We start from the raw sequence: 13,504 nt of genomic DNA, 5'->3' as shown, positions 1-13,504 counted from the left end.
TCACAATTTGGGTTGATGTAGAAGGTCACTAACTAAAATAGAAATGAAAATAAACAAGCAAGATGAATTAAAAGGGGTGTAAACAATTGATTAAAAAGCACTAGGGTGTCATGGGATCATAGGGGAATCATGGGAATTGATCATACAAACATGTTCTCAAATTATAAGCAAGCAATTATTGTTGTGATGGATTGAGTTGGGTTATATCTTACAATCCTAGGAAAGTTTGGGTCCCGGAACCGAATCGATTAGATTGTACAACACCTACAAGTCGACTTAATCTTCCCTACTCAACAACATGCATGGTCTAATGAGACTCGAGTTAGGTTATGTCTTACAAGTCTCATTAAAAAGATAGGAGATGGTGGTAAATGCAAGGATTCATAGGCTTGGCATTTCATCAAATATAACATGTGCATGAGTTGAGATCAAAACAAGCAAGCAAATAAAACATGAAAGCATATTAATTTAAGCATGAATTATTCCCCATGTTGGTTTCCCCTAATCACCCATTAACCCTAGCTAAGAGACTACTCACTCATTATCATGTTGATCATGCTAGCAAGGTTGTCAATCATACCAACAAAATGAAACATGATGAATAAATGAAAGTAATTAACAATAATTAAAAAGGGATTAAGAGAATTATACCTACTAATGATTCCAATAATAAAGCAAAGATAAAAGAAGTACTTGATGCTTGATTGAGAGGTTGTCAATCTCCCAATAATAACCCAAATAATCTTCAATTACTCAAAATAAAGGATGAACAAAAGAGAGATTAAGGAAATAAAACTTGTATTAGACCTTGATTAATTGTTGATTACAAAACTAAAGAGAGATTTGATTGATATTAACTACTCTAATTATTGATAAGAAGAACATACTCTTCTAATTAGACTAATGGGGTATTTATAGTGGAAATTAGGGGGATGCATTAGGGTTAACTAAGGGCTAAACTAGTAATTACACTTTTTAGATTGAGCAGGGAGGAGTCGGTATTTTCCGAAGGAAAGGCTTCTTTCTTTGTAGCTTGGAGAAGAGGAAATCGAGCTGTAGAGGAATCCGAGCGGATTAGGGTCGGGACGGGCGGATTCTGGCGATGGAACTCGAGCGGATTCAAGAGAATCCGGGCGGATTGTGGTGGCTAAACCCGAGCGTCTTGGTGGAAAACCGCACGGATTGTGCAGGTGGAGGACGGCCGGATTGTAGACAATCCGCACGGATTGTTTCTCAGCAAGACTTCTTCTTCTTTTCTTCCCTTTTCTTCATAAATTCCTTGGGGATTTCCATGGGGACTCAAGGATCCTTTCTCAACATTGCTCATCTACTATCATATATACAAAGGCCTTCTAATCTTGTCTCTCCCTGATGCTTGGTCATTAGATTCGATCAATTTAGTCTCGTTTTGCCATGAAAATGCAAGATTCTTACTCCTTTACTACCAAGGGATCAAAATCTCAAAGAATATGCAAAACAAAGAACTAAAGATAAGAAATGACCCAAATATGCACTAAAAAGCATGGGAACAAGGCTAATTCGGGGGCTAAATATGCGCTAATTATGGTCACATCAAATATCCCCAAACCGAACCTTTTCTCGTCCCGAGTAAAGAGGTGACAAAGACTAGGACCATTATTTAAACTAACCTAATAACATAGCCGATATGAGACAATTAGCGGGTCTCACTCCGCCCCCTTCAACTCACAACAAGACAACCATGAGGTAGGATGCCTTCTTGCAGGGCAAGGTGGGTCTTGCCAAAATGGCGACACATCCAAACATTAAGCACACAAAATCACATAATGGATGCATCTACAAAAGAATAGCCACTTCCTCATCAAGTGGCGGAGGCACTAAAGAGGAACAAATTTAAGAGCATGTAATCCTTCACAAATACTAGTTCAACAAATGACTAAGGCTAAGAGGATGGCATTAAATCACCTCCAAATGGTGTTAAACTAGACTACTTTCGTCCTCAATTTCCAAATGCTTTCGTCAAGAGCGATCGGATGGTGGTGGAATGATGATCCCTATGATGCTAGTAGCATATGACATGACAAGTCTCGAATTCTCTACAAAAGTAAAGGTCATGGATCGTCCCAAGCTCGACAAAGTGGCTTGACAAAAAGGTTTTTTTAGGAATGAAATGCTCAAATCTTTATACACAACGGGTGGATATGACTAGTATTCAAAATTGTCCTCATTTCACTTTCACATTTCAAAAATTTAAGATGGGGTTTGTCCCTTCCGGGCTAGTGTCCTTTGCTTTCGCCAATCGCTTATTAGGCAACCGGTTAACCTCTAGACAATAGCTTTTCGGGGTGATAGTCACTCTGTCTCTGGGTGGCCGAATTCACAACCGTGTGGGGGCCCAATTCAATGGATCCCGCACCAACGCACATCGAAGTGGTACGCCTCCATCAAAACAATTTAATTTCTCAACATTCAACAATTCATAACTTTTGAGGTTTCCTTGGCATTAAATTACTTCCACATGACAAAATTCCTTGAAATGAGCACTTCAAGCTTATTGATAGAAAATATTTTTGGGTTGCCTTACCACAAGGTCAATCAAGGTCACCTAGACAAGTTAACCAAGTCCACATCGCATCACGGGGTTGGATAGGTGACTCACATGCAAACCCTTGACTAGGCCTTGGGTAATGGGTCAAAAGATACTAGTATGACACTATCTAGGGTGTTTTACAACCATTCTAGTAGGCAAAGTCTTAAGTTGAACAAGTATTTGTAATGGCTTAGTTGCTCTTGTCAAAGTTCCTAATTAGGCATTTTTCAAAACTTTTCTAACATGCAACTACATGCCATGATGCAACTAATATAAACATCCTAATGCAAGTGATTCTATCAACTAATATGACATATAAACTAAATGCAAGTCCTAAGTTCACATTGTTATACCGCATCAATCAAAATAAAGCCACATAGTCATTAACATATCGAGGAGAAAGGAGATTGGAAAGATCTGTAGATACCCGTATCCGTCGATATTGGAATTTATAGAGAACCCGACAAACACCCGATGATGATAGGACACATGTATTTATTTAGTTGTCATTGTCATTATTTGGGTTCGTTTTACGATGTAGAATGAGCATTGTCGACGGAGTATTTTAATTTAAATGATATTTAAATTAAAGCCTTTTTTAAGGTGATTTCAATTTATTTTATTTTATTTTGAATTTATTTTCCCAAGTTTATTTTATTGAAAATAAAATAAATATTTGATTTGAAAAATCATTTTATGAGTATATTTGGTTTGAAAAATCATTTATTTTAATGTGTTAATTGATTTGAAAAATCGATTTGAAAATTGAAAAGAACTCGTTTTGAACATGTGTTTTTGAGCTCGATTTTAGCTCGGTTTTTGAGCCCGTTTTCTTTACGAATTGGCACGAATCTCGAGTACACTAACCAACCTAAGCCTCTACCCATCCACCCCAGTTCGAACCCCCTATCCACGGCCCAAATTCTCGTCCCAAACACCCCCCAAACAGCCCGCAAATACACCGAACAGCCCCCTGTTTTGCAGCTCAATCCCGAGCCCAAAACCCGCTCCAAATACCACCAAAACCCGTGCCCATTAACCCTAACCCATACCCTAATATCCTACCCATATTACCTTACCTTAATCACCAAGAAAACCCCCCATACGAACCCTAGAAAACCCCCCAAAAGCTGCTGGACAGCAGCTATGCTCAGCCGAGCCCGTCTGCCTCTCCTCCCTTTTACCCTACTTTAACTCCTTATAAATACCCACCCTTCACCATACATTCATTCCTCTAAGTGCTATATACATCCTACCTTCACTCACAAGCTTTAAACCTCAGAAACAAACCCTAATTGCCTCTCAAAAACCCTCCACAAAACCGACATCCAAACTGAAACTGTTTGTGTGTCCTCTTCGAAAACCCTTTCGTTCCTCCATCAAACCTCCGTAAAAATTCGAGTTTCTTGTTCCTAATTAACCACATAACATCCATCTACACATTAGACAAAGAATTACGAGCCAAATTGCCCTTGAGAGTACACGAAATCCCTCGAAAAACAGAGTGAAATAACACTCTGTTTTCGCGGTTTCTTCTTGTCTGTCCAGTTCTGTTTGTGCTCGTTTTTCGTGCCCAATAACCCAAAACGAGCAGGGGTTGCTTTAATATCCTTGTTCTCCTCTCTTTCTAGTTTCCAAAACATCTTTTAAATCGAATTTTCGTCGTGAAACGAGGGAGATATCACTGTTTTAAAATCGTTGTCCAGAAAGTTTCCAAAACGCGTGTTTGCTTTATTCTTCGTCGACGACGGCCTCTCGAGATAAAATCTACCATCGATTACGACCCAAGACGGTGTCAACGATACATGTAGGTTGAGGGTGCATCAAATCCTCTTCTTTCTCCCTTTTATTTCGTTTTTTTATGTTTGTTTTTTTATAGTTTGTTTTTATTCGTTTATCGTTTGTTTATCGATTGTTTAATTAACTATGAAACTAGTTTAGTCCGAGTATGAGTTAAAGTACCACCATGAACACCCGCGTTGACTTGAGATGGGAAAAGAAACCGCTACATCAGTCGGTCGTACACCCCGTCTCATTTACATATCCTCGTGTTCAAGGTAGGGCATAAATAAAACGAATTTCTAACTTCGCTTTTCACTTTTGACCCCTTTGTTATTTCGGCCAATTCGACACACCCTAGGATCCGTTGTATGTTAGTTTAACCTCTGATTGTTAACATATGACATATTTAGACGACATTAGATTAATTTAATAACCTAATTAGACATGTTAGGTGGCATCGACATAGCTTTAAAAATCGATTAACAATTCTATAACCTAATTGAATACATCTTTCTTCTCACCTAATTTCTCGCTAGTATAAGAGTGCGTGATTAGCACCTTCTTATTAACACTCGATGAGTTAAATTAATTAGCGAACTTGACCTAATTTGACCCCTTTTGAGCCGTGTAGAATACCCAATTGCAAGACCTCTTTTCAATCGATCAACGTCGTTTATAACTTGTTTTCTAACTCTTTTTCTAATCCGTTTCGCAATCATTCGATCTAACCAATGAACCTAACCTAGGAACTAGGGTGGCCTTGTCTTGGCCGTGAGGGTGGTCGTGGTTTTGGGCCGTGAGCTTGGCCGTTTTCTTTGTCTCTCTTGCTTCGTTTTTATACCTTTTTGTTCTTCGTTGTTTTGTTGCTTGTAATTTGTAATTTGTTTATCGAGTTGTAATTTTCGAGCTTGTTTTACTTTTATTGAGTCAAAGCCTCTTCAAAAAACCTTAGTCTTGTTTGGTTAGACGGTTGTGTCCCAATGCATGTGAGAGCGTAGTAAATCGCATGTTGTTTAAAGCAACATGGCCCGATTTATGCTAATGCATGCTTTGATGCGTAGCCCAATGTCTAATTCGATAAGATTAAGTGAAAGCACGCATTACGAGGAGTGACCCAAGGCCGTGTGTCATGTAGGCCGTGAGTCACCCCTTTGTGCACGGTTTTCTAGGCCGAATGGCCGTGTATTGCGTCGTGTGTATAGCGTTGTATTTAGATCGAGTTGTATCTTTAATTTATCGTTGCGTCGGCATGAAATGCCTGGTTTGTAATAGGTAGATCCCAACGGCTCCCCATTCCCCCTTAAGCCTTGTTTGCTTTGTTTTGTATGTTGTTAGATTAATCAACCCACATGCTAAATTACAATTTTGACAAAGTTAGTTTAGTTGCATCTAAAACGACATAGAAATTGTTGTCACATGATAGGGTTAAAACAACGTTTGCATATCATACATCGTAGTAGCTATGACCTTGTTTGAAATCCGATACTTGACTTAGTAGAGGCCGTTATTGACGGGCGGGGTTGGGTGTCCTTATGGGCTTCCTAACACGTACCCTCACCCCTTACTCAAGATCTATGGTTTGTGGATCCGTCTAAATACCATTGGATTACGAGAGTCATTCAAATCGAGTGATATAGGGTACAAGTCTTTATCTTTAATCACTCGTAGTCGATTGGCTTTATGCTTTTCGATGAAAGGTGTAAAGTTGACTTGAACGGTTCCAAGTTCCCAAAAAACTTGGTGGCGACTCTAATATGTCTTAATTCGATTCGAAAGAACCTCGAGTCGATTATGCCTGGTAAGGATCCCGCGGACGCAGTTCCCGAGGGCCTTGTCCACAGTTTGGCGACTCCGCTGGGGAAAAGAGGACTAGTTACACTGTGTTTCTAGGGTCTTTTCCTCCGAGGTGAAACTTGAAAAGAAAGTGTTGGAAAGTAAAACATTACTCATAGTGCTACGATTCATGCATAAACCCTTAAGGACTTGCCCGGGCCGTCCCAGCGTTTCTTCGTGATGCGTGGGGGGCGACGTCCCACTATGCCGGGAAGCTGCACATTGCTCGCTTCCACTTCGCCTCGCGTGGTTCTTGAGGGTGGGGACGATCTTCTAGGTACTTTACCTTAAGACACCTCGCTCTATTAGACCGCAAAAGGATGGAGGGCATAGACCTTCTTATAGAAGACTTGCCGAGACCTAGAGATGTCTAGGAGCATACATCCTTATAACATGAGAATGACAATGTGCAATGTGTTTTCCCGAGTCTTGTTTTTCGAAAATTCCCATGTCCCTTTCAAAACCGAACTTTTGAACAACTTACTTTCAAAAACGCGGAATGCTGCCCAAATAGGACTAGGATTTTCGGCCCAAAACAAGCTTTTATAGCCGGCATGCTGCCCATTTCAAATCTCATTTTTCAAATCGATCATTCGTTTTTCAAAATCAATCCAAAATGCCTCTCGAACCTCAACCAAGCATGAAATGCGTCGAGTCGTGTCCGGGTCCTGGCCGTGTTTGGCTAGGCCTGTTTCGTTCTAAGAGTCTAGAACACGACCTTGTTGGGTCACCCAAGCTCACCTCTTGGGCTTTGAGTCATGTTGGTCGACCAATTGGTCTAGGATAGTCCACAGAAACGCCCAAGCTAGGCCTTTTAGGGCGTTTCACTCGAACCTATGGGCTATGTTAGTCCAATCACGGGTTTAGTCACACCGAGTCCAGTTTAGAATCGAGCTATGACAACTTGAGTCATGTCGTCTTGTCGAGTCTAAAATCGAGGTCTAAATCCAACCGTGAGTCGAACCTTTGGTTAGTCAGTCCCAAGTCGAGTCTTTGTTTGAGTCAAGTAGGGGTCGTGTCCTTAAGTATGCAGGGGCTCTTACTTTAAATATTGACTCAGTACGGGGTTTTCTTGTAGAAAGGCCGCCAAAAACCCGACGTCAAGCAATGGAAGATGCTGTTAACAAGCTCACTGAGGCCGTGAACCTCATGATGACCCGAATGGATGCAATCGAATCTAAGCTGAGTGAAGATTCCCCTCCATCTACCCCACCTCTGACTGATCTGGAGAAACGGTTCAAGTTCATCGAAGACCGTTTGAAACTCTCCCAGGGGAAGAACATTCACTATGAGAATGCTAGGGCCTATGCCCCGGTTCAGGATAAGTTGCCCACGAACATGGTACTCACTGACATCCCAAAGTTCAAGGGCACCGAAGATCCAGTCCACCATGTTAAGGCCTATAAAGGGTACTTAGCACTGAAGGGAGTACCTGCTGATATGCTCTCTAAAATTTTCGCCCAATCTCTGGGTGAACACCCAAAGGCATGATTCTATAATCTTGACCTCAAGAACTTCCCCACTTTCGAAGATATTACGGTGGAGTTCTGCAAGCACTATGCTGACAATGTTGAGATTCAAACCAACATAAGGACTTTGGAAGTGATGACACAGAAGGAAAAAGAGGGATTTACTGAATTCCTCGCAAGATGGCGCGCTGAAAGCGTAAAACTAGCTAAGAAGCCTGATGAAGTCGAAATGGTAGATAAGTTCGTGAAGAATTTACGACCTGTTTACCGTAATGCTCTGAAATACCAAAATTTTGGTTCTTTCAAAGAATTGATAAGGATCGGGATAAAGGTAGAGGACGATGTCCGAATTGCCGAAGCTGAGAAGCCAAAGGGATACCAAGGGGCTTCGTCATCTAAAGCAAAAGCACCAGCAGCGGCCCACTTCGTTGAAACTGTCAATCTCTTAGATGGACAGTCAAAAAGGCCTCCGCGCCAAGCTCCGAGGGTATTCACCGATATCGGGTGCACTTACGCCTACGCTCTCCAAAGACTCATAGCCCAAGGAAAGCTGAAGCCTATTGGTCCAACTCCGGACCCTCCCGCTGATCAACAAGGTAAATGGTATAAACCAAATGCCTACTGTGCCTTTCATCAAGGGAAAGGCCATGATACTGAAAGGTGCTATCGACTGAAGCACGAAATCCAAGACATGATTGAGAACGGAACGCTCCCAATCCCAGCTGTTAAACCCAATAATATCACCAATCCATTTGCCGATCACGCTAACTTTGTTTCTGTCGAAGACAATGTCGATTATTCCCATCTTATCTGCCCATGTCACTTGAAAGGGGTATTTATCGGGAAAATATTTGTGGATTGCTTTGAATTCTTGCCAAACCCGAAGAATGAAATTCAAGTCGGGAGTCTTGATCTAGAATGTACTCCTCTCATTAACGAAGTTAATAAAAGACAATTCGATTCACCAACCTCCATCACTAGCGTAGATCCTCAGAAGACTACCTCGGGATGGAGGCAAGCCATCACAGGGATCAAGGACAAGAGCCGAGCATCTAAGTTGATAGCTGAACAAGGGAAAGCTCATGACCAGATTTGAAATTATGAGTCGGGATCTATTTTCTTATCTTAGTCAAGTCGAGTCTAGGACTTTCTTTTCCTGAAGTTGAGTCGTTTGTTCCGCGATGACCTAGGATGTGTCCTAGGAATCGTTTCTTCGAGTCTGTTAAGCATTTCTCATTCCAATAAAAAGTTGCAGTTTCAATTCCAAATATCTCTTGTTTTCAATCCTCAATCATTCCAAAACATGATAAAACGCACAACACACTCAAAGGAATTCCTGGGGTAGAAATATGTCCCGTTTCATAATGTAAGGTACACTAGGATCTCGTGTTTGATTCCTTTACCTATTCCATGTCTGGCGGTAGAAAACCTCCATCAAAACCAGTGTTTGTGACAAGTTTTTAGATGATTCTATGACAAACCCGGACTAGCTCCTTGTTTCCCCTATCGATGATGGAAGGCAAGCCTTTTCCTCATAAAATCATCCCATCTCGAAGAGAGAAGATATCAACCCGTTCTAACAAGGAATTGTTAGTTCTTACCCAAATTAGTTGGCGAAGCCCAGTTTTCAAGCTGTATCCATTTATGACTAAGAGAATGAATAGAAGATCATTTTCAAAGAGAGAAAAAAAGATGAAAAAGAATTGAAAAAATGAGAAAAAGAGGAAAATGAAAAAAAAAATGGAAAAAATGAAAAAAAAAAGAAAAATGAAAGAAAAGATGAAAGAAAAAGAAAAAAGAAAAAAAGATGTTGAAGTTATTGCGGAATGCTTTTTGGTTGAAGGTCGAAGTTACGGAAGCCAGAATTCAAGTCAAGTACCCATAGTTGAAGTTCAATGGGCGAAGCCCAAAAGATTAAGTAGTAACTTCTTTACCCCTAAGTCCTTCCTGAGACAGTTACAAGGGGATAGTCAGGAATTTTGAGAATCATTCCGCTTGTGTTGTTACACCCAACCTTTAGGGTCCAGACATGGAAATTTGAACCCACATCATTTTTCAACCCATTTGCACTCGTGGTTCATCAAACCCGAGACACCCATTCCAACCACATCAGCAGCCATAGCCCTTGGCCTTAGCACCACAAAACAAACCTTCGGAATGATGGTTAACCATTCCAACTTGTTATTACCAAGCTCCACATCCCAAAAGATCCAAGCCTTTTACACCTAACCCCAAACACGGGATTTAACGGTACCTTACAGACTAGAATGGGATACGACATGATATCTTAGGTGAAACCTTCGAGTGTGTACACACAATTAAAATGCCAAGTTTATGCACCTTGATCGAACTACGTCGGATTTGATTTCGCTCCACGCGAATACGTAGGCAGTCCTTCAGAATAAGGGATTCAATCCACCCATCATCCAAGTTGTCGTCTTGTCGGTTTCTTACGGGTCTTTACCAAGTCCAAATGAAGCCACCTTTGTTTGAGTCGGTCTTAGCACTCGATGTAGGCTAGGATAAGGATGTGGGTTCAGATGAGTAGTGTCAAGTCTCGGAATGAGCTTTATCTAACGGTTTAGGCAAAGATGCTCAGTCAGATAGATGTGGGTTTTTGTTGGGAACAGAAAATATGAAAAACCCGCTGAAAAGAAAGAAGGCGTGGAAGAAATAATAGTAAAAGCCCGCTGAAAAGAAAGAAGGCGGTGGCAAAAAATGATGAAACTCGCTGAAAAGAAAGGAGGCGAGGAGAAGAGTGGCAGAATGTTCCCCTCAAAAGTCATGTGTGATGTCTAAGTGTTCTCATAAAATCAGTCCGTGTTTAGTGTCTGGGCGAAGCCAACGTTGTTGCTCCGTGAGTTTAATCCACCTTGTCAATGCCCAGTGATCTTGATTCCCATGTGCCCTCGGGAGCACGCCCTTACCATACGAAATCTTCGTCCCAAGTCCGATGGCCTTGTGATTCCCATTTGCCATCTTTGGCGCCGGAACGGCCAATTTACATTTCTACCCCCAATAAGTCAATAATTGAATTAAAACCCGTGCACACTTACGGTTTTATTTTCTTTTTTTGTTTTACGGTAGCGGGCTACGCCCACGTTGTTTACGGGTCATACGGAGTGTCTGAGTCGTATTTCATGCTCGCCCATCAAGGTTCGATTTCAAAAAAAAATTCAAAATTTCAAAATTCCAAAAACTTTTTGCGAATTATGGATAGATGATCCAAGTAGTGGTACATTTCAAGTCAAGGTTCAAATCTCAAAGTTCAAAATCAAATTTTGGGTCGGCGACCCAACATCCAAGTGATTCATTTCAAATTCAAAATTTGGGTCGATAGCCTAATTATTCAAAATTTTCAACATGTTCAAATTTCGGGTCGATGACCCAGTCTTTCAAACTCAAATTTCGGGTCAATGACCCAACATTCCAAGTGATGTCAAATTCAAAATTCGGGTCGATAACCCAATTATTCAAAATTTTCAAATTCAATTTTCGGGTCGATGACCCAATCTTTCAAATGATCTAATTTTAGGATCGATGATCCAAATGTGCTTATGTGATGATTATTGCTAGTACGTTTTTGTGTTTCAAATGTAGCAGGATATGCTTCAACTGGGGGCTCTAAAGTCTTCGACTTTAGAGCCATCACAAATCAGGGGTTACGGCCGTTGGCTTCAGGGACCATTATCAAGATGAAAAGGATGACATCCACTCAGAATTCAATTCAATACAAGAGTATGAAATGGAAGAATTCCGTAGCTGAAAGCAAATGATGAAAGCGGCGGCAACCTTCTTGGAAAGGCCCGTCCCATTTGAGCACCTGCCAGCAGATGATAAGCTTTGGGCAAGTGTCAACAGATGATGAATTTTGGACCAACGCCAGCAGATGATAAAGTTTGGGCAAGTGTCAGCAGTGGCCGAACTACGACGCGGGTTTGATTCCGTCAGAAACGGATACGTAGGCGCCTAAGGATAAGGCTCAATCCACCATATATGCAATTTATGACACAACAGAAGCAAGAGTCAATCCCCAACGAAGTTTCAGGTATGATCTCTTCTTATGGCTGGCGAGCTTATATACGCAAGTCTAATGGACTATAAACGACCCGAAGAATCCTAAGGTCGAGAGGGACTTGGGGTATACTTTGACTTTCGCCTTGTCCAAGCCTCAGTCAAAGTGGGGGCTCTGTAGATACCCGTATCCGTCGATATTGGAATTTATAGAGAACCCGACAAACACCCGATGATGATAGGACACATGTATTTATTTAGTTGTCATTGTCATTATTTGGGTTCGTTTTACGATGTAGAATGAGCATTGTCGACGGAGTATTTTAATTTAAATGATATTTAAATTAAAGCCTTTTTTAAGGTGATTTCAATTTATTTTATTTTATTTTGAATTTATTTTCCCAAGTTTATTTTATTGAAAATAAAATAAATATTTGATTTGAAAAATCATTTTATGAGTATATTTGGTTTGAAAAATCATTTATTTTAATGTGTTAATTGATTTGAAAAATCGATTTGAAAATTGAAAAGAACTCGTTTTGAACATGTGTTTTTGAGCTCGATTTTAGCTCGGTTTTTGAGCCCGTTTTCTTTACGAATTGGCACGAATCTCGAGTACACTAACCAACCTAAGCCTCTACCCATCCACCCCAGTTCGAACCCCCTATCCACGGCCCAAATTCTCGTCCCAAACACCCCCCAAACAGCCCGCAAATACACCGAACAGCCCCCTGTTTTGCAGCTCAATCCCGAGCCCAAAACCCGCTCCAAATACCACCAAAACCCGTGCCCATTAACCCTAACCCATACCCTAATATCCTACCCATATTACCTTACCTTAATCACCAAGAAAACCCCCATACGAACCCTAGAAAACCCCCCAAAAGCTGCTGGACAGCAGCTATGCTCAGCCGAGCCCGTCTGCCTCTCCTCCCTTTTACCCTACTTTAACTCCTTATAAATACCCACCCTTCACCATACATTCATTCCTCTAAGTGCTATATACATCCTACCTTCACTCACAAGCTTTAAACCTCAGAAACAAACCCTAATTGCCTCTCAAAAACCCTCCACAAAACCGACATCCAAACTGAAACTGTTTGTGTGTCCTCTTCGAAAACCCTTTCGTTCCTCCATCAAACCTCCGTAAAAATTCGAGTTTCTTGTTCCTAATTAACCACATAACATCCATCTACACATTAGACAAAGAATTACGAGCCAAATTGCCCTTGAGAGTACACGAAATCCCTCGAAAAACAGAGTGAAATAACACTCTGTTTTCGCGGTTTCTTCTTGTCTGTCCAGTTCTGTTTGTGCTCGTTTTTCGTGCCCAATAACCCAAAACGAGCAGGGGTTGCTTTAATATCCTTGTTCTCCTCTCTTTCTAGTTTCCAAAACATCTTTTAAATCGAATTTTCGTCGTGAAACGAGGGAGATATCACTGTTTTAAAATCGTTGTCCAGAAAGTTTCCAAAACGCGTGTTTGCTTTATTCTTCGTCGACGACGGCCTCTCGAGATAAAATCTACCATCGATTACGACCCAAGACGGTGTCAACGATACATGTAGGTTGAGGGTGCATCAAATCCTCTTCTTTCTCTCTTTTATTTCGTTTTTTTATGTTTGTTTTTTTATAGTTTGTTTTTATTCGTTTATCGTTTGTTTATCGATTGTTTAATTAACTATGAAACTAGTTTAGTCCGAGTATGAGTTAAAGTACCACCATGAACACCCGCGTTGACTTGAGATGGGAAAAGAAACCGCTACATCAGTCGGTCGTACACCCCCGTCTCATTTACATATCCTCGTGTTCAAGGTAGGGCATAAATAAAACGAAT

Source organism: Silene latifolia, chromosome X, assembly GCF_048544455.1.
Source record: "Silene latifolia isolate original U9 population chromosome X, ASM4854445v1, whole genome shotgun sequence".
NCBI classification, from domain to species: Eukaryota; Viridiplantae; Streptophyta; class Magnoliopsida; order Caryophyllales; family Caryophyllaceae; genus Silene; species Silene latifolia.
This window is presented reverse-complemented; position numbering follows the sequence as displayed.